The following is a 23,790-nucleotide window of genomic DNA, read 5'->3' on the forward strand; positions in this document are numbered from 1 at the left end:
AGGCCACACAGGTTTTGGCCGAGGTCACACGGTGTGTCTGAGATGGCTCTAGACGCCGGGGGTCTCATCCCAGGCCAGGTTCCATCCTGCAGGAATCATGCAGGGTCAGCCAGACTTGGGAGATCTGAGATCAGGGGCCTAGGGGAAAGGCAGCTGGAGAGACAGCACAGGTCACAGAGACAACAACATGGCCCGTGGGTCTTACTGTACACGAGAACACATGTCGCTGAATAAGGAGAGCACACAGGTGAGATGACCTTGAAAAACCACCAAGAGGAGCAGCCGGAAATGGAGTGATCAGTACCAGGAATGGGGTGGGGCGTGGTCCCCACGCTACACAGGACAAGGCCTTAAAAATGGGGTGTCCAGCATGAAGATAGAAGAGACGGAGCTTGTGAGGGGTGGGATGGAGACCTGCGTTTGTTTCTACCTGGGGTCTGGCATCAGGCCATGTCCTGGACACAGGCCCAGAATAATGACATGACTGGTCCAAGTTCACACAGCTGAGGCATTGCTAGGCTACAGCTGTGACTGGGCCAAAAAAGATGTCTTCTTGTTTCACTCATGCTGACCAAAGCCAGTTTCATTTCCAAGGCCTTCTCTGCCCAAGCTGTGTGCGCTGCCTGGGGCTGGGAGGTGGCGGCGCCTGGCAGCCAGCAGAGGTCGCCCTCGGCCGCAGGAGCGCTGCACGGCGGTAGCCTGGCCTTCAAGGCTCTGAGTCTCCTCCCAGATCCTCTGTGGCTGCAACTCTACCACCCAGGGAGGCCTGGGATACCTCCTAGCACCTCACTGTCCAGCACCCACAGCCTCAGCTCCCTGAGTGCCGCTTATCTGCCCCTTGGTGGGTGCCACTGGGTGACAGCCTGGCTCGGGCCCTGCAGCCTCTTCTGTCTGAGCAGAGCCCTGGGGTGGGGCATCTGCTGCACCCTCCTGGGCACAACACTGGGCCTCAGTTTCCTCATCTGTAGAGGGACAGGCCAGTCGGCCTTTGGCAGCCTATCAGATTCCACATCTGAGGCTTCCTGTGTTGAGAGCGTGGGCTGTCTGAAAAACACCTCGACAGAAGATACTTGGCTTCAAAGCTGTCCCAGCTAAGCAGATCCTAGGTGCCCACGGGCACGCCCCTTCCACACAGTACACTTCGCTGTGTGCCTTAAGCTTGGCCAGGCTTCACTGTACGTACGGAAGCTTTCGGATGGTGACGAGGGGTTGGCTGAGTCTTCCTGGCTGAGAGGGAGGGGGCATTTGCTCTTCTCATCCCTAGCAAAGCACACGGAGTTAGTGAGGCTGAAGGGGCTGGGGACCAAACTTTCCTGCATCCTCCTCGGATGAGAGGGTGCTGAGGGCCCAGGGCTCATTCTAAGTAGGGCCCTCAACTGCCAAGATTGAGGGAGGCAAAGGACCTAGGGTGGCTCCTCCCTGGAAAGTCAGGGCGCTCTCACTGCCCCAAGGCTGAAGAGCCCCACAGGGAGCCCCCGAGGGGGGCAGTGCGGCTGCTGTGTAAGCACAGTGTTTTCATTCCCACGTTTCAGGCCTAAGTAGTTCATCGGCACGCTGGACACGCACGCATCCAGGGGAGGCATCTGCACGCCGTGCGTGTGTGCGGAGCACCCGCCTACGTGCCCCTCTGCACACTTCCAAGCAGGTACGTGCACATACGGGCTGCTGGCCCAAGATGCACTCAGGCACACACATCTCAAGACAGCTCGCACAGGCAAGTGGCGGGTCCCCAGGGAGCTGTGTGAGCAACGGTGTGCAGAAATGATTCAATCACCGTGCACATCTGCAGCTTGGGTCCCCTGGGGCGAGTGGTGCCAGCGGCGGCAGGGCTTTACCTACAGCCTTCAGGGAGCAGAGGCCTTGCTCTCAGACATGGCCAAGGCTGGTGAGCTGCGCACTGCCTGCAGCTTGGTGGCGGAAGAGCCTGGGGTCCAGGGGACCCATCCTGGCCAGTCTTCTGCCAGCTTCAGACATGGAGAGGGGCACACACATCTTGGGCTCCAGGATCTGCTACTCTCCCTGAGCCAGCACCCTCATGGTTCTCCTTGCCCTGCTCCACCTTCCACCACTTGCGGGTGTATCCCAGGTCACCCCCTGCCTACTTGGGCTGCTCACTGCCACACAGACTCAGCTCCCTTGTGTGTCTCTGTCCCCCATTCCCACCCCAATGGTGCTAGATCAGAGGTATCTTTGCCTTCATCTCCCCAGCAGCTGAAAAGTCTCCCAGGTGAGCCTGCCCTGGGCCCAGCCAGCAGCCTGGCACTCAGCAGGCGCTCATCCCATGCATAAACAGCTGGATGGATGCTTGGGCATCGCTATGTGTGCACGTGACCCAGGGTGGCCAAAGCTGAAGGCCCAGTGACCCAGGCGTAACCAGAGGATCCTCGGACTGGGGAGATGCCAGCCACCCAGAGGTTCCCAAGAAGCAATTCATGGGCCACTGGTGGGACAAGGATGACATTAGGTGGTCCCCAGGCACCCCTTTTACATTTCCCTAGTGCGGTTTCTGGACAAGGACAATGATCACAGGTGACTTCATGAATGGTATTCATGATGAAGCTAAATTAGAAGGCAAGGTGGGCTCTAGAAATGGGTTGGACACAGTCCAAGTCAGGGGAGGGTGACCAAGGCTGGGAAAACTCTGACGTGGACTGGCACTCGTCATCTTAAATGGAAGGAGCAGAAGCTCAGAGAGGTGCAGGACCTGCTCCAGGCCCCCCAGCAACAGATGGCTCACTCTTAACCCTCAGTAGCCTGCCCAGCATGCACCCTGGAAGCAGAGGGAGGAGTGGTGGCCAGGCAGACAGTAGGAGGAGAGTGACTTTGGAGCTCTGTGCAGGGAAGTGAGGAGGAAAGGCAGAAGGACCGGAGCCGGGAGCAGGGGGAGCAGCTGCAGGACCAGCTGTTTCCCACTGGGGCCAGGCAGAGGGAAGGGGTGATAGCTGTGCACAGCGTGGCCCACTAGGTGGGGGCTGGGAGCCAGACTTTCTGGCTGGGGGCTGTGAGAGGCCTTTTACCTGCTGGGGCCTGTGTCCTCAACAGCTAAACAGGAAGAGCTATTCCCTCCTTTCCCCCCTGCCCACGGGGCTGAGAGAGTACAGTCACTCAGGGACGGTGTCCGCAAGATGAGAGTGTGGATTCGTACCACGGTGCATACAAACCCAGGCCTCCCCTGACAGAGGCGCCAGCCACCATCCTGGCCACGCTGGGCTGGGAATTTCAGCTGCACTGGGTGTGCCCCGTTCCTTGGGGGCCATAGGACACCAAGCAGGCCCAGGCCACGGCCCTGAGGCCAAACCCTCCTGCCATATTCTGGGTGCACATCAGTCCCTGGCTTCAGCTTCTCTGACAGCCTTGTCCCACAAGGGCTGGTGTCTGCCCTAGATGGTTCCCTTGGGTGTCTTCTTGTCCCATTGCACTCGTGTTTATTTCCTCGGAGTGGAAAGAGAAACGGAGAAACTAGGGAACTGAAGTAAAAGCCGGACACAAGACCCTCTGGATCAGCTCAATTGAGATGAAAAATGCCGCAGTGATGTGGCCATTGCTACCCCGTTACCACCAAAGAAGAGAGGCTCAGGGCTGTCTGAAGGCCTTGCTCGGGGTCACACTACCAAGGAGTGGCAGTGCCAGGCCTCAGCCCCATGCCTTGTGCCTTATGGTCTCCGCAGGAACTCACCAGGCCTTCCCCACGGATTGCATCTTTCCCCGGCCCCAGCCTCCCTAACTGTAGGGAAGGCAGCCATTTCTGCTGCAGAGGTGGAGAATGAGGCCTGACGCACAGGTTCAGGGTAGGCTCACTAATACAGTGCCCCGATGGCTTTGCCTCAGGCTCCTGTCTTCTATTCCAGAATCTCAGATACCTGGGTGGGGGGTTGCTCAAGGGCCCCAGGGTCGGGTGAGGCTGGAGGTCTCTCAGCCCTGCTGGGAAGCTGTCAGTAAGCTCAGATGTTGCTACAGCTCTACTGCTAGGGACAGGAAGTGGGTCTCTGTCCCCCAGCCCCAGGCCTGGGCGTTGAACATAGGGAATGTTAAACTACCTCACCAGTCCTATTTTATATTATTTTTTATATTACTTTTTGAGTAAGTTGCTCAGGCTAGCCTCTAACTTGTAATCCTCCTGCCTTAGCCTCTTGAGCAGCTAGGATTACAAGTGTGGGCCACCATTCCCAGCAAAGAAGTGTTTTTCACTATCTCTTTTCTACTCAGGCTCCAAATCCACCCACTTGGCATTCCTGAAGCTCTAGATAGGATAGGGCCAAAAGCATTCCCCAGGGAATGACAGAGCTGGACAAACCCAGAAAGACCACTGAGCACAGAGACGGTAGCCACCACCACTACCTGCACCTGGGGCAGGCATGTCTAATCGCTTACTGCACTCTCCCCACTGAGCCTACACATGCCCTGCCAATCCTTCACATGCCCTCTGCCCAGCCTCCCTTAACTACCTGGTACCAGTCCCAGACTGAAGACTTCCAGGTGGTCTAACTTTGAAGGGAGAGGGGACTGGGACTGGAGAGAGGCCTGCTTAGCCTGAGTAGCAGGCAGACCCATATGAAGACTTCCAGCTCCTGACTTTGAGCTTTTCCCTGCATGAAGTTGGGCCAGGCTCCTTTGAAGTTGAGAGCCCTATGAAAGGACCACACATGGGGTCATCCCCAGACAGCACCAGCAGGGACCTGGCTGGAGCTCCCAGTCCTCTGCATCATAAGGAGAGAAAGAGGCAGAGAGGTTGGTACTCCTGGAAGAGCTGACCCCCCCTACCTGACCCAGTGCTAAGGATTTTCAAATTAAAAAAACAAAAAAACAAAAAACTAGTTTTTAAACCTATTGTTTAAAAAATTTCTGGGACAATGAGAGGAGCTGATGGGACAATGGATGCGGAGGCAGGTACTGGCTCCTGCTGTCCCTCTCCCTGGGGGGCCTCTGAGGACATGAGCAGCCAGGGCTGACGGCAAGACTGGGACTTGTGCATGTTCACTAGCCAGGCTCCTGGAGAAGGTCACTCAGCAGAGAAGAGGGCCAGGCCAGGAGTTTCAGGACACATGAGCCTTCTGCAGCGGCCGATAAGCCCAGCTGAACTGTGTCCTACAGGCCAGAGAGGCGCCGCTGTGGCCCGAGGTGTCAGGGTTCCCTTCTTGAAGCAAGGTTCCTGGGCAGGGAGACCAGTGCCACCTGTCCGGTCCTGTCCTGCTGGGGAGGCTAGTGATGTCCCTGGCAGGGACAGGCCTGGAAACGTCTGTCTTCCTCCAAAATGAAGGGGGCACGAGACAACTTTCATGGAACTAATCTTCAGATTCGTTTCTCCCAGAAGTCACCTGGAGAAATGCCAACCTGAATGGAGGCTCCAAGGGATGAAGAGGCTGGAGGCATGGCTAGGCCTCCAGGGAGGGGCGCCCAGAGGCTGATGCAGGGAAGCTCCCAGCTTCCAGGGAGGCTCTGGTCGCCCAGGAGTGGCCAGACCCCCGAGAGTCCCCGGGAAGGGAAGCCAGGGAAAGGGGAATCCTGGATCCTGCACCCAGGGCGCGTCCCCCTTCACAAGAGCCACCGCCCCTCAGGGAGGCTGGGCACCCCCCACCTCCCCCAGCCCGGCTGAGGTTGGAAGAGGGGCCCAGGCCCCCTCCCAGAAGGGTGAAGGCGAGAGTTGGAAGTAACAGGAGTTGCTAGTAGAGGCTGAGGACACAGTCCCCTCCCCTCCCCACCGAAGCAAAGCACTCTGTGGCCAAGGCACAGGGCATAGCACCCCAAGGGACCCAGGGGGCCCAGGATGCCAGAGCTGTCTCCCCAAAGCTGCAGAGCTGGGCAGTCTTCCACAGCTACCCTGACGCCTTCCCTGGTGACTACGAATAATAACAAGCACAGGTGTAGCCTTCCTTATCTGCTGCCCGCCAGGCCCCTCGTTGAGCCTTTTATGAGACTTACAACAATGCAGTCGGAGGCGGAATGATTAGCACCATCTCCCGACAGGAAAAGTAAAGCTGAAAATAACTAAAGAACTGAAAACCTGCAGAGATCGGAGAAAGGCAAGGCTGGCCGGGTGTGGTGCCACACAAACCTGTAATCCTGACATTCAGGAGGCTGAGGCAGGAGGATCGTTCAAAGTTTGAGGCCCGCCTGAATTACACAGTAAGATGTTAAAAAAAAGAAAGACCAAGGCTGGGATTCAAACCCTGGTCAGTGCAATTTCAGAGCCCAGGAGCCCATCCATTAGGACCTAGAGACAGTCCACAGTGCTGCATACCTCTCTTCACCTCTTTCTCACATGGAGGTGGGCCTCATTGCCCAGACCTTATGGTAACAGAGGCTCAGAGTGGGTCTGTGACTTACCCGAGGCCACACAGCTGGGCAGGGAGCTGCTGGAATAGAACCTGGATTTAATGCACTTTGAAGGCCCTGGCCTAACTCACAGCTCCACTGGCTGCATCCACGCCTGGGCTGCAGGCCCAGAGGCGGATGGGGAGGGCTTCGCACCTGCGGCTGGGCATTCAGCTCCTCTCCTGCAGCTTTGGGTAAGTGGGTTCTGGGTGAAGACGACAGGGCACAAAAAGGAACATGGCATCTCTGACTCCCGAAGCCTACGATCCAGGAGCAAGCAGACAAGCTATCCCTCTGACCTGCTGGCAGGAGGCTGGGCAAGGAAGGCCTGTCTTATTTTGGAAATAAAACCACAAGCCCAGGGCTCTTTTGACCAGACCTGGCTAGGGGCCTCCCTCCCTCTCTTCTGTCCTTTCTTCCCTCCCCTCCTTCTGGATTGAACCTATACTATACCATACCATACCATACCATACCATACCATACCATACCATACCATACCATACCACACGCTCCTAGCCCTTTATTTTGAGATAGGATCTTGCTAAGTCACAAAGTTACCCAGGCTGGGCTTGAACTTGTGTTCTTTCTGCCTCAGCCTCCTGGAGCGCTGGGGTTACAGACATGCACCACCACACGCAGCTGTGGGGGTCTTTCTTAAAGGAGAAGGTATTGAAAGAGAGTAGGACCTTACAACCCATCTGCTTTTTAATTAACTTGCCCTGCTGCCTTTAAGTGATTCCGTGCTTACGCTCATTCTTTTGAAAATTCCAAAGTGCTATTTCTGACCTGTGATTTACTATTGCCGTACGTCTCTATAAGCAGTGTTTTAGCTTAAGTGGCAGTTGCATATTAATTACAAAGTTAATTATGTGCTGTGTAATCATGCTGTAATTCATTAGTTTACTCTACACTCTGAGAGCCTCATGCTAATAGCAAGATCTGACAGGGTTTCAGGAATCAACAAGAAAGATCCATTGGAAAAGCAGAACAGGCTGGAAAGGGCTTGGGACCCCAGGAGACGCTTCCTTGGGTCTCTTGGCCTGGTCCTGTGCCTCCATCCGTGCTCATGTGGATGTTGTGGTAGACCCACAGCTGCCCAGGGCCCTGCAGCCCACCCCCCCCAGCATGCACCGCCTGTGGCCCAGTCTGCCGAGGACGGCAGAAAACCCAGCTGGCTCTTGTTTTTCACCCCTGGAAGTGCAGGGACGGGAACAGAATTTGTTTAAAATTACTTACGGAACAGGGAGTCACTTTTAGGTGAAAAATTAACTGCTCAGATTACCAAAACAAAGTGGCCTAGGAGGAAGTGCAGACCCGGGAGGGTGGGAGGGAGGGCTCGGGTGTCAGGCAGTGATGGGGAGACCCAGCTCCAAAGGGTGAGGGGCCTGGCGGATTTGGTCTGAGACCTCGGTCATCTCCTTTCCCTTCCTCTATTGGATCCTCCGAAACGTCCAGGGCCCCAAAGGGAGCACTGCTCACATCTCACTCCCTTTTTCCCTGTTTGTTTCCTAATGGGAAACCATAGAGTTGCTCTGGCCTGGCTGCGGGCTGGGTCCTCTCCTTAGCCGATCAGGAGGCCCAGCACCCTATCTGCAAAGGGTGAGAGGGGCCCCAGCATGGACAGGCCTGTCTGCTCCTGGTCACTCCAGGCTATTTTTTCCTACAACCATCTCTCCGAAGGTCCAGAGCTGTCAGCCACTGCACGATCATCCATGATCCTCCAGTGGCATTTAAAAGGCAATGCAAGTAGAGCCTGGCCTGCTCCAGGCACCCCACCCCTCCGCAAATCTGTGGATCAAATTTCAAGCCCTTGTGCAGGTGGGGGTATCAAGGCCGTGACCTACCCCGGACATAGCGATCTGGTGGTTGAGACCCTCTGCTTTCCTAATATAAACCTGCTTGTTTATTTTTTCTGACAGCTGAAAGCAGGGGAGAAAAAAAAAAAAAAGACATGGAAGTCCTTTCCCTTCTGGTTTAGTCAACAAGAAGAGAGAAAGACTTGGAGCCCCAGCTGGCACGGGAGGAAGATAAATAAGAAAAAACAAAACATGTCCTTGTACTGCAGTGGAATGTTTTAAAAAGAGGTGAAAGACACAAGGTCGGGGGCAGACTTCATTTTCTATCATTTCAGCAGGCTCGGGGAGGAGGCGGGGTGCTGCCAACTGGACGCTTTCACAGGGAATCATTTTGGGGGACTTTGGGGGGGCATCTTAGCAGCCGAAGTGCTGTGATGGCCTTTCCAGGAAACACGCTGGTTGCCCTGGCAACTGAGAAGTCCGGCCTCCAAAGTTCGGATGGGATACCAAACTTGGCCTGAGATGCTCCCTGACAATTATCCCCTCCCCGCCAAGCCGCCCCCCTCCCCTCCCGCAGTGAGCTGGAGGAAAGGGTGCAAAAATGTCAGCTCTGCACAAACACAGGTGCTGGTCCCCGCCTCTCCCTTTGTGCAAGCAGCTACTCATCCCCAGATTCAAGGTTTTCCAGGGCTTTATGGCTGAGCAGGTAAAAATGCCAGAAACAGCTTGGAAGCCATCCTGCCTCTGCTTGCACCTGAGGGTCCTAGCAGGCAGTAAAGACCCGAACCTGGTGGGAGGCAAAGGCCCAGCCAGGGCCAGGCATGGTGCACAGTGCACTTCCTGGTGGGGACGGTGGGCATAGGGGGCCAAATCAGAACACGGCAGGTGAGATTGTCTCAAGTCATCTCCTTCCATCCATGCTTGTTTGAGGTGGCTCTGCAGATGTTCCTGGACTTAAAGCCCATTTTCTCAGAGAGAAATACTGAAATGCCCGGCCTGAAAGACACAGTCGGTGGTGCATCAGGTTCAAGAAGGGGTGGGGGGATGGGAGAGAGGAGAGGCGGCAGGAAGGGCAGCGATCATATTGGCAAGAGCACTTAGCTGGCCACCACCGGGAGCTGGGCTAAGTACTCAACGTGCATTATCTCATTTAACTCGCTCTCCAGCTGCTCAGCAAGGTGGGCACAATTATCTCTCCCTTGGGGGAGTGCAGGGGCTCAGCAACCTAGCCAGGGCCACCCAGTAAGTGCATAGTAGCACCGTGAGTCACACCTTCCAGCCTCCATGGCCCCTTCTCCCGCTTGCAGCAGAAACACCAGGAGAAGGAGGACAGAGTCAGCAGCAGAAGGGACATTGTGGCTGGTGCTAACTTCCCTCTCAGTTCCTGGAAATCTCCCCTCTGCCCCCTCTCTTCTGCACATTCTACACTCTGTCGCCAAGACCTCCAGACCAGAGCTCTGCTCCTGAACCCCCAGAGGCAGATGTAGCAATGCTGTCACGCCCTGAGGGTCTCATGGTGCACCCCACATTACCACTGTCCCCTCTGGGCCCAGAACAGTCCTATGGCATCATGGGTAGTAAGAGTTCATTCCATAGCTGCAGGGCTGGGGGTTCAGACAGGGCCAGTAGTCGGTCCAACCTCACACAGCTAGTGAGGGAGAGCTGAGCTTCAAGCCCTGGTCGGACACAAACCCCCAAGGATGTAACAGTCTGATGATGAGGACTGGGTGATGAAGAGGGTGACAGCCAAGCCTCCCCAGTTTCTTGCTGTTTGCTCTGAACTGTTGTGCACTGTACTCGCACAAAGTTGTTTTATTCTATCAACCCTCGCATGAAGTCTATTGCTATAAATAGCCCCACTTCACAGATGGGGACATGGAAGTTGAGGTGTGAACTCTGCTAGGCAGACTTCAGAGCTCATGCTGGTAATCCATAGGGTGCATTGCATTTCCAACCACAGAGACCCTGCCTGGCTCCCCGCCGATGCCTTGGATCCTGGAGGGGTCTGGGACCCTGTAGGACAGGCAGCACTGGGGTCTCGGCTTCCCCTTCACAGAGATCGACACTCTTGAAGAACGCCTCTCCTGTCTAGGAGGAGCAGGGCCTGCACTAGGTCTGTGTGTGTGTGTGCGCGTGCGTGCGTGTGCGCCTGTGTACACGTGTGCTTGAGTGTATGCACTCCTTCTCAAGCCTCAGGCCTGCACTGCTCAGAGGATGTGCACACAACTGATTTATAACCCTCGGAGAAAGCAGAATTGCAAATCTCACCCACAAATCTTCCTTATCGAGGTATTTGCAACAGGCAGACACGCTGTGAATTCCCAAGAACAGGCAGGCCTCCCCTCATCCTCGGCTCCCTCCTGCTCCCTGGGGCCTGTAGGGGGCCGAGGGTCAGTTCCCAGAGGACCCTCTGGCTGCCAGCGGTCAGGCCAGCTCCCCCAGGAGTGGTGGCCACCTAGGTAGAGCTGATCAGAAACCCTGGCTCCTGAGTGACCAACCTGCAGTTGTCCTGCGTTCCCCCGGCCTCTCCCACCACGTTGACCACCCGCTCTGCCACGCCCATCAGGTGGTGGGGAGCAGGCTCTGTAACTGCCAGGCTCTCATCTGTCTCCCTGAAGGGTTAGCTCCCCTTCCGGGAGCTCAGCCCATCCCAGCTTGCATTGATATGGAGCCTGGGGGAGCCAGGGCCACCGCCATCTGAGTGCTGTTCCCATTGTCCCCTGTAAGCCACCCTAGCACTATGAATACGAAGCAAAAAATAAGAAACACACTGTCCCCAGGCTGCACTTGCAGTGCCCTGTCCAGCCACCAGCTTCCACAGAGGTCTATGATGACCCCCTCAGTTCCCCTCCTACCCTGTCCTGAGGACCAGCGAAGTAAGGGCAGCGCTGGTGACAGGGTGGGCTTGGTTCAGTTCTGCCCTAACGTGCTGTATGACCTGCGCCAGTGTGGCTGCCCTCTCTGAGGTTTGTCTTTTTACTCTCTAAAAAGGGGGCTGGCCTTGCCCCCAGCAACACTGGAAGGATTAGGTCAAGTTTAAGAGAAGACCGGACCTTCAGGAAAGGGACAGACTAGCACACATACATGCACATGTACACAAGCACGTACACACACACACACAGAGGTCCCAAGGGTCAGGAGATAGGAATCCCCAGCACCCCCCACACACCCTGCCCAGCCTGCCCTTCCGAGGTGTCTCTTGCTGGCCTGGCACCAACAAGAGTCTCAGCTCCTCCTCCTCCAGCTCAGACTCCTGAGGCCCCAAACCTATAATCCCGGGCAGGGAAAATGACAGCCTTGCCCAGTAGCCGCCCTCGCTGGCGGGTGGGGAGCCGGGCGGTGGCCGTGGTGGTGGCTGGGAGGCGGACCCGGGACAGGCAGCCGCCGTGGCATGGGAGGTCAATGGCGGGGCCAAATGCCATGGGGACTGTGGGTTGTGGGCAGAGGTCGGGGGAGACAGAAGGGCAGGGCTGGCACAACATCCCAGGCTGGCCTGAGCTGGCCTCCTAGGGGATAAGGGCTGGGGGTTAGCGAAGGAAGGATGTCACCCACAGGCCAAAAAGGGGTTAGTGTGGCCAGGCCCCTGGGCAGCCCACTGTTAGGACGCTGAGCCCTGGCCCTGCCCTGGCCTCCCTGGATGGCTCAGAAGCTGCATTTCAGAGCGAGCCTCTGGGACCTGGTGGCAGCTAGCCAGAAGATGGCTGGCCAGGAACCTGGGTTGCCTTGCCTGGGCAGGTGCTGGGGTTTCTGCTACCTCTGCTGCAGCCCTGGGCTCTCACCCCATTGGCAGGAGGCCACCATCCTGCCATGGGCACCCTGATTGCATCTGCTGCCTCCTTACCACCTGGCTGCTCAGAAGCACCGCCCATTGGTGGCTGGGGCCAGGAAATGGTACCCATTTCCCAAGGCCTGGATTAGCTCCTGGGGCCTCCTCCCAGGGCCCTTGCCACTGAGAAGAGCTACCAGGGAGCAACACCAGGGCACTCTCCATGCCTGTGCGTCCTGCTCAGCCAAGGAAGAGCCTGGCTCCGGGTCCAGGCTATGTGGACCCTTGGTCCGTCTCAGTGAAGGGCCTGGCCTCGAGCGGAGGTGACATCCTGCTCATTACATGCTGCCATGCTGCCCTGACTCCCCTGCCCAGCGCCATGGCTTGGGCGAGTCACTTCCTTCCCCAACCTCAGTTTCCTCATAAAAGCAGCGTGGGAAGAGGCTGGGCTGAGGGCCCGGGTGGGGGCACTGTGGCGAGAGAGGACTGGGTTAGAAGTCAAGGTGGAAACTGGAGTTGGGTCAGCACTGGGTTTCTGATCAGCCCTGTCTCAAGTAGGGGCCTTCAGTGGCCCCCAGCGTCTGGAGCACACACAGTGGCCAGCTGAGGCTGCCTGCTCAGAGGACAATGGCAGTTCTTGTTTGGGGCTGTCTGGTTGTTCAGTGGGGCTCTCCTGTCACCACGAGCTGGGAGAGGGGGTACAGCTGACCCCACTTGGCTAGTCTGAGCACAGGCCAGCCCGGCCTGTACCTACCCAGGTGTGGCAACTCTTGGGGCATAGGCCAGCAGCACCCAGGCCTTGGCCCCAGGCAGTCACAGGGATGGCCTAGCTCAGGCTCAGGATCCAGGATGGCTCCTTGTCACCCTACAGCTGCCACCACTCCTATTGTCTCAGTGGACACTTGGAGGCCAGCGTGTCTTAGGTGCGTTACCCTGTAGGACAGGGACACTCAGCTGACCTGGTCCCTGGTTGCAGCAGGGTGTGCAGCCTGACATCTCAGTGCTGGTCTCCCTGCTAGGGCCCCCACGTGTCCCCTCCCTCCCTCCGTCTGTCTGTGACCTCCACGATGGCATGAGGCACGAGCCTGATCCCATCTCAACACTCCTCCAGGAAGGGGGTGGGCGACAGGGCAGGTGGACGAGGGGTAGGTCGGTGCCCACCTGCTGATCCCTGCTGCCTCTCTCTGCCCAAGGATGGTGAACGGAAGCCAGGGCCCCCAAGAGTGGGCAGGTGGCACAAGCGGCATTTGTTCCCGCAGCCCGCCCGCCTGGCGTGCCTGCTCACCCACTGCCTGGTCCCCACTCGCCTCGGCCTCGCTAGCCCCTTCCCTGCCCCCTTGCCGGCCTGAGATGGCTGTCGCCATGGCAACCTTGCTCATTCAATCCGGGGATAATGAAGCCAATGTGTTTTTCATTTCCATGAGCTGGAGTGCAGAGCAGCGTGGAGAGGGGGCTTTCCCCTCTCACCCCTCCCTCCTGCCCTGCCCAGCAGAGGGACAGACACCGGCTGGCAGGAAGGAGTGAGACCTGGAGCCACCAAGCTGTCAGCCCACCATGGCAGGCATGTGGCCGGGCGATGGGGGCTAGAATGGCAGGCCTCTCTGCCAGCACTCGGACTAGCGGAGGTGGCCGGGTGCCCATGAGAACAAGTCGAGGTGTGGAAGCCTGGTTAGAAGGGCTCCATTTGGAGCTGTGTGACCTTGGGCTGCTTTCTCCACCTCTCTGGTCTCCCTTCTACAGAATCAAGTTCACCAAAAGCTAACCAGATCCTGCCTTGGGCCCCAGAACCCCTATCTCCTTGTGGGAGGGGTTTGTATTTTCTCAGCATGAAAATGAGGCTAGCAACCATCACCTGTTGCTACCAGTAACACTGTATCTTTGAGTGCCAGAGAGCTGGTACACACAGTAGGCCTTTTTAAAGTGTGAGCTCCCTCCTCTTCATCTTCCCTGGCCCACACAGCACAGAGGCAACAGATGTTTGGGAATCTTCCTGTGTGAGTCAGCGGTCAGCTGGCCCTGACACCTCGCCTTCCTCCAGGCCCTGGCCGGGGACCTGCCCATCCCGCTGGGGGTGAAACCGAGGCCAGGCAGGGCGGGGCCTGGGCAGAGGGCAGGGCCCTCCTGTGGCCCAGACTCAGAGTTCCACACCCGTGGCTGCTGCCATCGCCACCCACCCTGGCCTCTCTGGGAAGGCAGGAAGCCAAGCACATGGGCAAAGGAACCCTGGTTGCTCCCCCAATAATTCAATCACCCTGAGGCTGGTGGCCCTCTTCTGGCTGGGCTGACAGATGAGACGGGAAGAAAGGAAACAGCAGAGGGAGGAGGGCTGGGGGCAGGGAGGCTGCCGTGGAAAAATCAGTGCAGGGCTTGAAAAATGAAGAAATAAACCTGCCAGGAGGGAGACAGCCTCAATCCGTCCTCCATAAAGCTGTCTAAGGGCCACCAAGGACGCTGGCGATGGCTCTTCCTGGGACCCCTGCCACTCCCGCACCCAGCTGAGCTCCAGCCCCTGCCTGGGGAGGGCTGGTGAGGTGGTCAGGGGTACCGGGGTGGACTGCCCAACACCTGCACATTGTAGGTGCTCAGCGGAAACTGTCAGTAGGTGACTGAGTAAAGGAATCAGCCCAGCCGGGCTCATCACAGGCTGCCTGGATACCACTTCAGAGGCCAGGGACACACCGCAACCTTGGTCTAGTCCAAGCCACTGTCACCAGGACCTGCACTGCAGGTCTGAGTGTCTCCCCAGAGTATCCCCAACAGTAGTCCTCCCACTCAACCCAGGCCCAAGGCAAGCAGACTGTGCAGGGGCTGCTGCCTGGCCCTTCCTTGGCCCTCCATGGAGCCACTAAGAATCATGCCTGAAAAACAGGAATGGCGGATGGTTCCTGCTCTTAATTCCAGCACTCAGGAGGCTGAGGCAGGGGGACCGCTGTGAGTTCAAGGCCAGCCTGGGCTACGTAGCGAGACCCTGTCTCAAAACAGGAAGCAAAAAAAAAATCATGTCTGAAACCTGCTTGTGACATGAACCCAAAAGAGAAGAAGAGGGAACAACAAAGTGACCAGAAGGAAACGCAGCCAAATGTCATCCAGGACGACCTGATTGGGATGATTACTACATCAATTTCATTTCTCATCTTCCACTTTCCTGTGACCTCCAGGCCTTCTCCAACGAGCACGTGTTACAAGGGGAGAAAGGATGTTATAAAGTTGAAGATCAATAAGTCACTTCCACTAAATGCTTCTTGTGCCAGATTTCCCCATTTAGAGGCCAACGTCAAAGAAACTGGTGTCAAGTTAGGTGGAGGAGATTCCCTGAGGCACAGCTGCCCCACCAGGGCTCCCTCTGTCGCCTGCAGGTCCCAGCAGTGTCAGAGCGGGAAAGAGGAGATTGGGTCTGGCTTCCCTCCTTTGTTGGGTGGCTTTGGGCAACCCCTATCCACCTCTGTGTGCTGGGGTCTTCTCCTGCCCTTCCCAGTCTCAGGGTGGAGCGAGGGCTAAGGGCTGGGCAGGCTGGGAGAGGTGCCGGGGAGGCTGGGTGGGGAATGGGGGAGCCTGGCTGGGAGGCTGCAGGAGGCCAGGGGCCAGCTTTACCCCCTGTTTACAGTGGAAACACAGACTTGAAAAGGTTTCACTTTTCCACTGTTTTTGTGGCCGGTGCTGCGGGGAGCAGGGCTTCCTGAGCTCGAGGCCAGCTTTCCAAGGCCACAGTGAGTCCAGCCCTGCACTGGCCTCCAACAGGAAACATCGTGTTTTGAATTTACAGGTCCCTGCCAGGCGCTGTGCTCTACAGACCTGACTGTGTGCAGCTCCAGTCCCTGCTGCGGCTGGGAACCCATGAGGGACCTTGCTCCCCGCAGCTCCTGCCATGTGCCACGCAGTTTACATGGCTTTGGTGGCACTTCATGCCCTCAAGACACACTCCCCAGACTCCACACCCTGGCCTCCCCATTACTGGACACACGGAGAAATAGAGGCCCACAGAGAGAAAGGCTTCCAAGGTCACCAGAGTAGTAGCAAAGAAAGAAGGACCTCAGAGTGCCTGGCAAACAGACAGTCCCACACCCCACTGATGACAGTGCTGACAGCTGACACTACCGCATGCCTACCACAGGCCGGGTACCAGGACATCACGGAGGCCACAGGACCAGTCTGTGAGCTGTCTGATCCTCACATTGCCTAGGTGAGGAAACAGGCTCAGAGGACTGAAGACCCTCTCTAGGGCAAGGTGGAGTCTCGCAAAGCTGCCTGGGCTGCCCCGTCCAGCCTGCCTCAGCTGTCCTTGGCTCTGCTGCTGCTGTTTGAGGCCACCCTTCCCCAGACTCACCAGCAAGCTGGTCTCCTGCCAGCCCTGCCCACGCCCAGGTGCTTCTGGGAAATTCCCAGTGAACTGAGGTGCTCACAGCAGAGGCGTTCATGCAGCTGGTGTGCACAGAACATGTGGGCTACTCTGACGGGGTGGAGGCTCTGCCCTGCACACAGAAGGGTCTCAGCTGACTCCCACACCCTGGGCTGCAGAGTCCCTAGCTACACGATCCAGGAGGAAATCAAGTGAGCTGTCAGAGGCCTCCAAGGCCTCTGAGGTCTTTTCTGCTTGCTAGCCTGCCAGCTTTGTGATGCACAGACCCTGTCTCTTGCTCACTGAGGTATCTGGTACACAGTAGCTGCTAAATAAACAGCAGCTGGATGACTGAGGGGTGGGGATTGGGTTGTGAGCTCTGCTCACAGCGGGTTTGGAGAGGCATGGAACCCTCCCCTCTAGCCACACATTCATGGCGTCTCTAGGGAGAGGAGGCGTGTTGAAAGGGTACCTGTTCAGGGAATAGAGTCCCTTTTTTGTTTGCATTTATCACAAACTGTCCCCTCCCTGTCCCTTCCCATCTGGGCATCCCTGCTTCCGAGTGGGAGCCATTTTTCAGGCTGGGGAAATGGGTGATGGTGATGGCTGGGCTTCCGTGAGTCTGAAGGCCGTGCAAGGAGGGCTGCTCCAGACACACACAGTGCTTTTGGGAAATTCCCAGGAAGCTGAGGGTGCTTGCTGCAGAGATGGTCATGCAGCCAGTGTACATAGAACGTACGGGTTCCCAGCCCGTGGGAACTATGTGGAGGCCCTAGGGAGTGAGGTGAGCCTGCAGGCAGCCCAGAGGCCCAGATGTGTGTGTGTGTGTGTGTGTGTGTGTGTGTGTGTGTGTGTATGCAAGGGGGGTTAAGCACGGGGCAGGACACACACAGAGCGCACAAGTACATGCACACTCCCAGAGAGAGGGAAAAAGGAAAGAGGGTGCCAACTGGAAATTCCTGGCACAAACCTGCTCCAAGGTGGAGGCAGAGATAGGCCAGGCACACAGGCCACCCTCGGAAGGGCCTCACTTTAAGATGCAAGGGCACAGACCAAAGAGAGCACAGCAGACAGTGAGCAGAGATTGGCAGATGGGCACCCAGCCCCCAGCAGGCTCTCCAGTTGCTTTGGTGAGACTGCTGTCCCCTGGTCTCCCTCCGTATCTGGTTACTGTGACCTTGATGTCTAGGGATAAGAGGATGCCCGTGCATCCTGCGCTCCACACTACCCTGGGAGCTGACTCTGGGTCTCTTCGAAGCCCTGCCCAGCTCTGGGTCTCAGTTTCCTCCCTCCTGCAGCAGAGGTGGGACTGATGCATCCTCCGATGCCTCAGCCTCTAACATCCTGCATCTCCAAGGGTTCACGTTCAGCCAGCATCTGCGTGAGCTGCTGGTCTGTGCACACCCCTTCCCGTACTACCCCATTTCTGAGTAAATACTTTGAATATCCCAAGCCCTGCCCACACTGGGCATGGATTTTATTCTATTTTATTTTTTGTCTTTTTGAGACAGGGTCTCCCCATGCAGTTCAGACTGGCCTTGAGCTCACTTTGTAGCCCAGGCTGGTCTCAAACTCACCACGATCTTACTGCCTCAGCCTCCTGAGTGCTCGGATTACAGGTGTGCGCCACCACCCGGCTTGGGCTTGGATTTTAAAAGGTCAGGCTTGAAGCAGGGCAGCTCAGTTACAAAACCATCACCAACAGGCGCACCCTTCCTGCCAGCACCCATCCTGGCTGCTTTTGGCTCTGGGATCTGACATGTCGGATGGCAGGGAAAGGCCCAGGGAGATAGTGCCCAGTGTCACCTTATGGGTCCCAACCTTCGCTGGCTCCCCAGTGCCTATCAAACCGAGGTGTGGTCCTTGGAAGGGCCATTCCATGCTGCTCCTTCTACCCGCCCCTCGGCAGGTCAGAGCTGGGGCCCAGGGATTGTAGTACCTGTGTGTGTTCCTGCGGTTCTTTCCGGAGCCTCGCATCCCGCCCCTCCCAGCAGGCACTGCATGTCTCAGGTAGCCTTGAGGCTGACCCAGTTGGCTGGCAGGTGGGTCCCCAAGGCCATCGACTCTCCCCGTGGAGGGCTCTGGGCTGGCTGCCCCAACAATCCCTATGGAATCCGGAGGGCACAGGTATTGTGTACCCAGCCCTCGAGACACCAAGGAAGAGCCTCTGGAAGGTCCAGGGTCCTGATGGTTACAGACCAAGCCCATAGAAAAGAAAATGCTGACACGCCCTCCATACAGCCTCCTCTGATCTTCCTGTGTGGCAGGCACTCAGCCCCCTCAAAGCTCAGGCACATGCCCGGTGCCTGCACGGAGGCTGAGCACTTGGCCTTGAACGTTAGATGCAGCCAAGCTCAAATCCTAGCACCACTTCTCAGCAGCTGTACGACCATGGCCATTTTACTTCCTTGGTCTGCTATTCCGTTTTCTCCTGTTTAAAACAGACTTGTATGAAGGCTAATTAGATGATGCATCTGAAGTAATTGGAGTAAGTGCTAATGAACACAGCTACCACTAAGACTCCCCAGACACACGACACGCTCGCCAACAAAGTCACAGCCATGCAGGGCAGCACAACACGGTGAGTGACCGCAAGGGCTGGGGGACGGATCCCGGCCGGTGGCCTCGGGCAGGTCACTTGCTCTCTCTATTTGCTGACTGAGGTCCATCTTTAAAACTCTTCCTTCCAGAGAACCCCTCCTCCACCCCCAAAGCAGCAGATTGTCCTGGCACCTCGGTCACCGGGCTGTCCTCTGCCCCTTTGGCCCTGAGCTGCGCCCAGAGCCACTGAGATGATGCCACCTTCCCGCTGAGGAGCTCCCCAGCCCGGTGGCCTCTCACAGGGCCATGGAAGTTCCTGCGGTCCAGTCCCAGGGAACCCAGCCCCAGGCAGAGGGAACCTGGGGTCTTGGGTCAGCTCCTTCTTGGACCAAAGTGTGCAGATTTGGAAAAATCACACTGTACTAAGATTAAGCACTTTTAATTCCAGCCAAAACCTGCTCTGACTCACTGCCTTCTCCCTGGCTGGCCCCATGCTCATTACCATTTAAACACCTGAGTTATTGCATCGCCCGGCACCAAAGCCTGGCAGAAAATTGACTTCCGTTACAAAAGGCCCACGGGGGAAGGACCCATCCTCTAACCGCTGGCGGTCAGCTTTCTGGCGGGCGGGCAGGCAGGCACAGGCAGGGCCCGTGTGAAGATCGGTAACAGGAGACTTTCAGATGAGGTTTTGGGGAGCGTGTGTCTTCCTCCTCCTTTGTGTCCAGAGAGGTGCTCCCTGGGACCCTTGTGCAGGCAATCTTGGTGGGGGAGGTGACATCCAAGTTAGGTACGTTGAGGTCAGAGTCAGAGGATGCACATTGCTACCTCTGCCTCAGTTTCCTCATCCACAGAATGGAGATGACTACAGTCCCCACCTCCAAGGACACAGTTGTCATGGAGAGGGAGGATGCCAATGCCATTGTTATTGCTAGTAATATCCTAGTCATTACCATCTCTGGGTCCTGTAGCTTAGCTGGGTTCTGCCCTTCAGTGACAGATGTGCTCCTGTTCCAGGGGCCCAGTGATATGTGGTGTTTCTGTACATGCGCCCAATGCCCAGTGCAAATGCGCCCCACAGAGCTAGCCGCCACTCTGCAGCTGGCCCAAGCACCCTCGCCCACTACGTCCCCGCTCCACCACATGCCACCAGGCCTACAGGGAGGCCAGGCGGTAGCTCAGGAAGATGGCCAGCTCCTCTGGGTTCCAATGAATGAGGCCAGCTGTCCTTGGCTCTGTCCCTGTCCCCAAATCCCAGGGGCCTGCCTCCTGTCCCTGCTGTTTCCCAGTCTGGGTTCTCGGTCACTCCGTAGACACAGGAGTGTCCCCTGCAGTCAGGCAGCATTTATGGGGTGCCTGGGACATGCTACTTACTGCAACACTCACAGTGCAGCTACGACACAGGTATCGATGGTGCCCTGGTGCGAGCCTGGGGCTGCCCAACAATGCTTCAGTCTGCCTAGCACCCCTGCCCCCACCCCCCTGCTACTACCCGCCCTGGAGAGAGCAGGTGTGTGCGCTGTCCACATGCTCTGGTATAGATGCCAGCCCCTGCCTCTCCTCTAGCCCCACCCAACATCCCTGAGTACCTGAGTGTCAATGGCTCCAATCCACCTCCTCCGGGAAGCCTTCCCTGTACCTCACTCCCAAGGCCCCCTCCTTTCTGGATCTCAACACATGGCCCTGCTTTTGCATGTGTCCACACTGTGACCCGTGCCATGGCTCCGGGATGGCTCTCCCCAGAGCAGATCACAGGCCCACACAAATAGTAGGAGCGTATCACACACTGCTGCCTTAGCAACTGCAGGGGGAGCGCGTAGCAAGCAGGGGCTGCCCCGAACAAAGGCTAGGAGGTGGCCCCGTAGTGTACACCCAGCTAGGGTCACCATGGCAGCCCTGCACCCTCAGCTGGTTGTGCAAGCGGATGCTAGCAAGGAGAGAAGCTCTGGTCCCTCTTCTGAGTGACAGCACCACGCAGACCCTGAGCCCTGACATCATCCAGGTGGAGGGGTGAAGACCCAGTGCCGAATAATTCCTTCTCTGGGCCTTGCCAGGGTCCAGCCGCCTCAAACAAGTCTCATTAGGACAGATCCAGCTCTGTTACCTCCCTTACGCTCCTGGGCACTGCAGAGTGGAAATCGGGCAAGGGAATCTGGGCACTGTCCTACCTCTGGAGCTCACATGATATTCCTGGACAGTTTCTATGGGTGGGCACCTGGGACCAAGAGGGGGCTGTGGATTTGGGCTGATGGTGTGGGCCAAGGAAGCAACCAGTGCTGGGGAACAGGGGCCCCTGAGCCCCTGTGCTGATGTGGCCCTGTCTTTTCCCGGGGGCTGTGAACAATGGTTTAGGCCAAGGCCTTGTCCTGGGTGGACTTCCCCAGGGAGCTAAATGGTGTACAGCAGCCCAGAGACCAGACTGTAGGTCCAGGAGCCCACTGCACTCCCTACAGCCTCCCTGGGTGGCTTGGCAAGGCACAGTCCACGCCAAGCCTCAGTTTCCCTGCCTGTAACAGTAAGGGCTCTGACACCGACACAGCATCAACAACACTCTGAGGGGCCAGACAGCCCCATCCGCCCCTGTCCCCTCCTGTCTCCCTCGGGCAGCTCAGGGGAACAGCTCAGCTTGGTCTGCAGAAAAGATGTTGGATCTGAGCGGATCCCGCAGACTCTTGTCAAGCCAGAGGGTTCCTGGAAGACGAAGGCGAAGGCCACTAATGGTACATCATGCTCAGAGGACAGCTCTGTCCCTGGGGCTCTGGAGCTGGCAGGAGGCTGCTAAGCTGGATTCTCTGTGGCCAAAAGGAATGTGGCTGAACGACAGCCTGGAAGGGGGACAGCGGGAAATGTCCGTCAGACTATATGAGGCTTTCTGAGCAGTGAGAGCCCTTACAGATCAGAGACCCCTGGTTTGCTGGCACAAGGGCTAAACCACACAGAAGCACTGCCCATGTCAGTGCTCCTGCAGTGGGGATATGTCAGTGTCCAAGGTCTGGCCTGGAGGCTGGCCACCCTTTGCAGGCTCCGGTGCACTGCAGACTGGCCAGGCACAGGTATGATCTGGGGCACATGTTAAAAATTCAGATGCCTGGGTCTAACTCCAGACCTACAGAATCAGACTCCAGGAGAGATCCTGGGAACCTGCACGCAAACCAGCGCCCAGGTGGCCTGTGTACAAGGGCAGGCTGGTTAAGCATTTCCCCCATCCACAAGTGCCACCCCCAAAACTTTCACTTGAAAGCTCAAGGGAGGCCAAGGGAGGCCAAGGGAGGCCAAGGGAGGCCAAGGGAGGCCAGCGTCCTGGGGGGAAGGCAGGGACTGGAACCCAGAGCTGTCTGGAACCACATGCCACACTGCATCCTTCACGCCCCGAATCCATGGCCAAATGGTTGCTGGTGAGTTCTCCAGCAAAGGATGTATCTGAGCAGCCACTGGAGGAGCCGCCAGCAGGAGAAAGATGACCTTTACCACCTCTCTGCAGCTGTGACTGGGCACAGGCTAAGCTTCCTCAAGGATACCAGGACATTCCCTGTGTTTTTTTCCACATACACAGAGAAATGTTCCAGGCTGTGGACAGGTTCCAGTTCATCAAAGCCTTCCTGGCTCAAGCCCTGGCCACCTGCAGCTGCTGGGCAGGAAGAACGGGGAGCTGGCAGGGTGCATGGGGCAGTGACAAGGGCAGGGTGGGTACCACAGGGGACCTGGCCGGGAATGAGGCTGGGGAGAGCTCACAGGGCTACCCTAGGAGGGTCAGTGTCTCAAGCCAGACCACCACACTGACCAGAGCATGGCCAGACAGGTGGTTTGGGGAGCATGGCACAGAGGTTATGCAACAGAGCTCTCAGGCTCAGAAAGAGGCCCTTATGTTGCCTCAGGGAAGTGGCAGAGGTCCCAAGCAGCTGGGAGACATGGTGTACAGCTCCCCAAACGAGAGCTGTGGAGGGTGAGACACGCAGAACTGGAGACAGGTGTGAGAGGAGGCTTCCCAAAGCTTGGAGAGCCCCGACTCCCTGCTCTGTGTTAACCAGTCAGCTCTCTAGGGCACAGCTCACCCAGCAGTCAGGGTGGGTACGGGTGGGGAGCACACTGACGTCACCGCCTGGGGATGCAGCTCAGAGCCTGTCTTGGGCCTTCAAGGGGCCAGCAGTCTCCCTGGGCCGGGACAGTGAGGAAGATGCCCATTGAGCTCCTCTTGGGTGGGCAGTGGCTGTCCCCACGGAAGAAGGGGAGCCTGGGGTCTGACCCTTCCTGACACCCCTTCACACTGCCTGGACAGAGCCAAGCAAGGGGGTTGGCCAGAAACAGAGCGAGCAGCCAAGCACAGCTGAGGGGGCTCCGGGGAACAAAGGGGAAAATCTGCTCAGGAGGGTGGAGGCTCTGGAGAGGCCTGTTCCCCTGCGGCTCTTGAAGCCAGCATCCTCCACACCCGGAAACCAGGTTCAGTGGGGACATCCACAATTCAGACTGAGTCCTAGGCGGCTAGGGAGGGTGGAGGGAGGGATGTCCTGCTTCCCTGGGGTGGCTCTCACCCTTCGAGCACCTGTCTCCACTGTGTGCTTGCTGTCTGGAAGTCAGGACGGGTGAGGACAGACTGGTCCCCATGGGGCACTGCCTGTGGTGGCTGTCTTGGTCTGGGGCTATTTGGGGACTAGGTGGGGGCAGCTTCAGCTACAGCAACCCACGGGGTGGGAATGGAACCCTTACCAACATTTGTTCCCTGATTGTTGTGTGAGCTGCTGTCACAGTCCTGCCTGCCTCTTCCTGCGCTGCAGGACAGGGGATCCTAGCCTCCGAGGAGAGCACGCGCTCAGCAAGCTCCCCCCTTAACACTGCCTTGGCCCAGTCTCAGTTTCCCCACCTGCAAAGTGAGGCAGCTGGTCCCTCCAAGCCTCTACGACCCACTACGTAGTTAGGAGCCACCAGGGGGCTGTGGGGCAACAGAAGATGTGAAGATGCAGCGTGCATATCAAATGCACCAGGTTTCCCAGACTCAGAGTGGAGAAGAGATGGAAAACAATGGTGTCTCCAATAGATCATCA

General features: G+C 57.4%; 1 protein-coding gene across 2 annotated transcripts in view; it reads right to left on the minus strand.

Annotated features, from left to right (window-relative positions):
• Zmiz1 (zinc finger, MIZ-type containing 1) overlaps positions 1–23,790 on the minus strand; it is a gene marked incomplete in the record, with an annotated part of 196,207 nt that overhangs the window by 94,293 nt on the left and 78,124 nt on the right.

The sequence above is a fragment of the Chinchilla lanigera genome, unplaced genomic scaffold, assembly GCF_000276665.1.
Source record: "Chinchilla lanigera isolate Chin_1 unplaced genomic scaffold, ChiLan1.0 scaffold00036, whole genome shotgun sequence".
In the NCBI taxonomy this organism is placed as follows: Eukaryota; Metazoa; Chordata; class Mammalia; order Rodentia; family Chinchillidae; genus Chinchilla; species Chinchilla lanigera.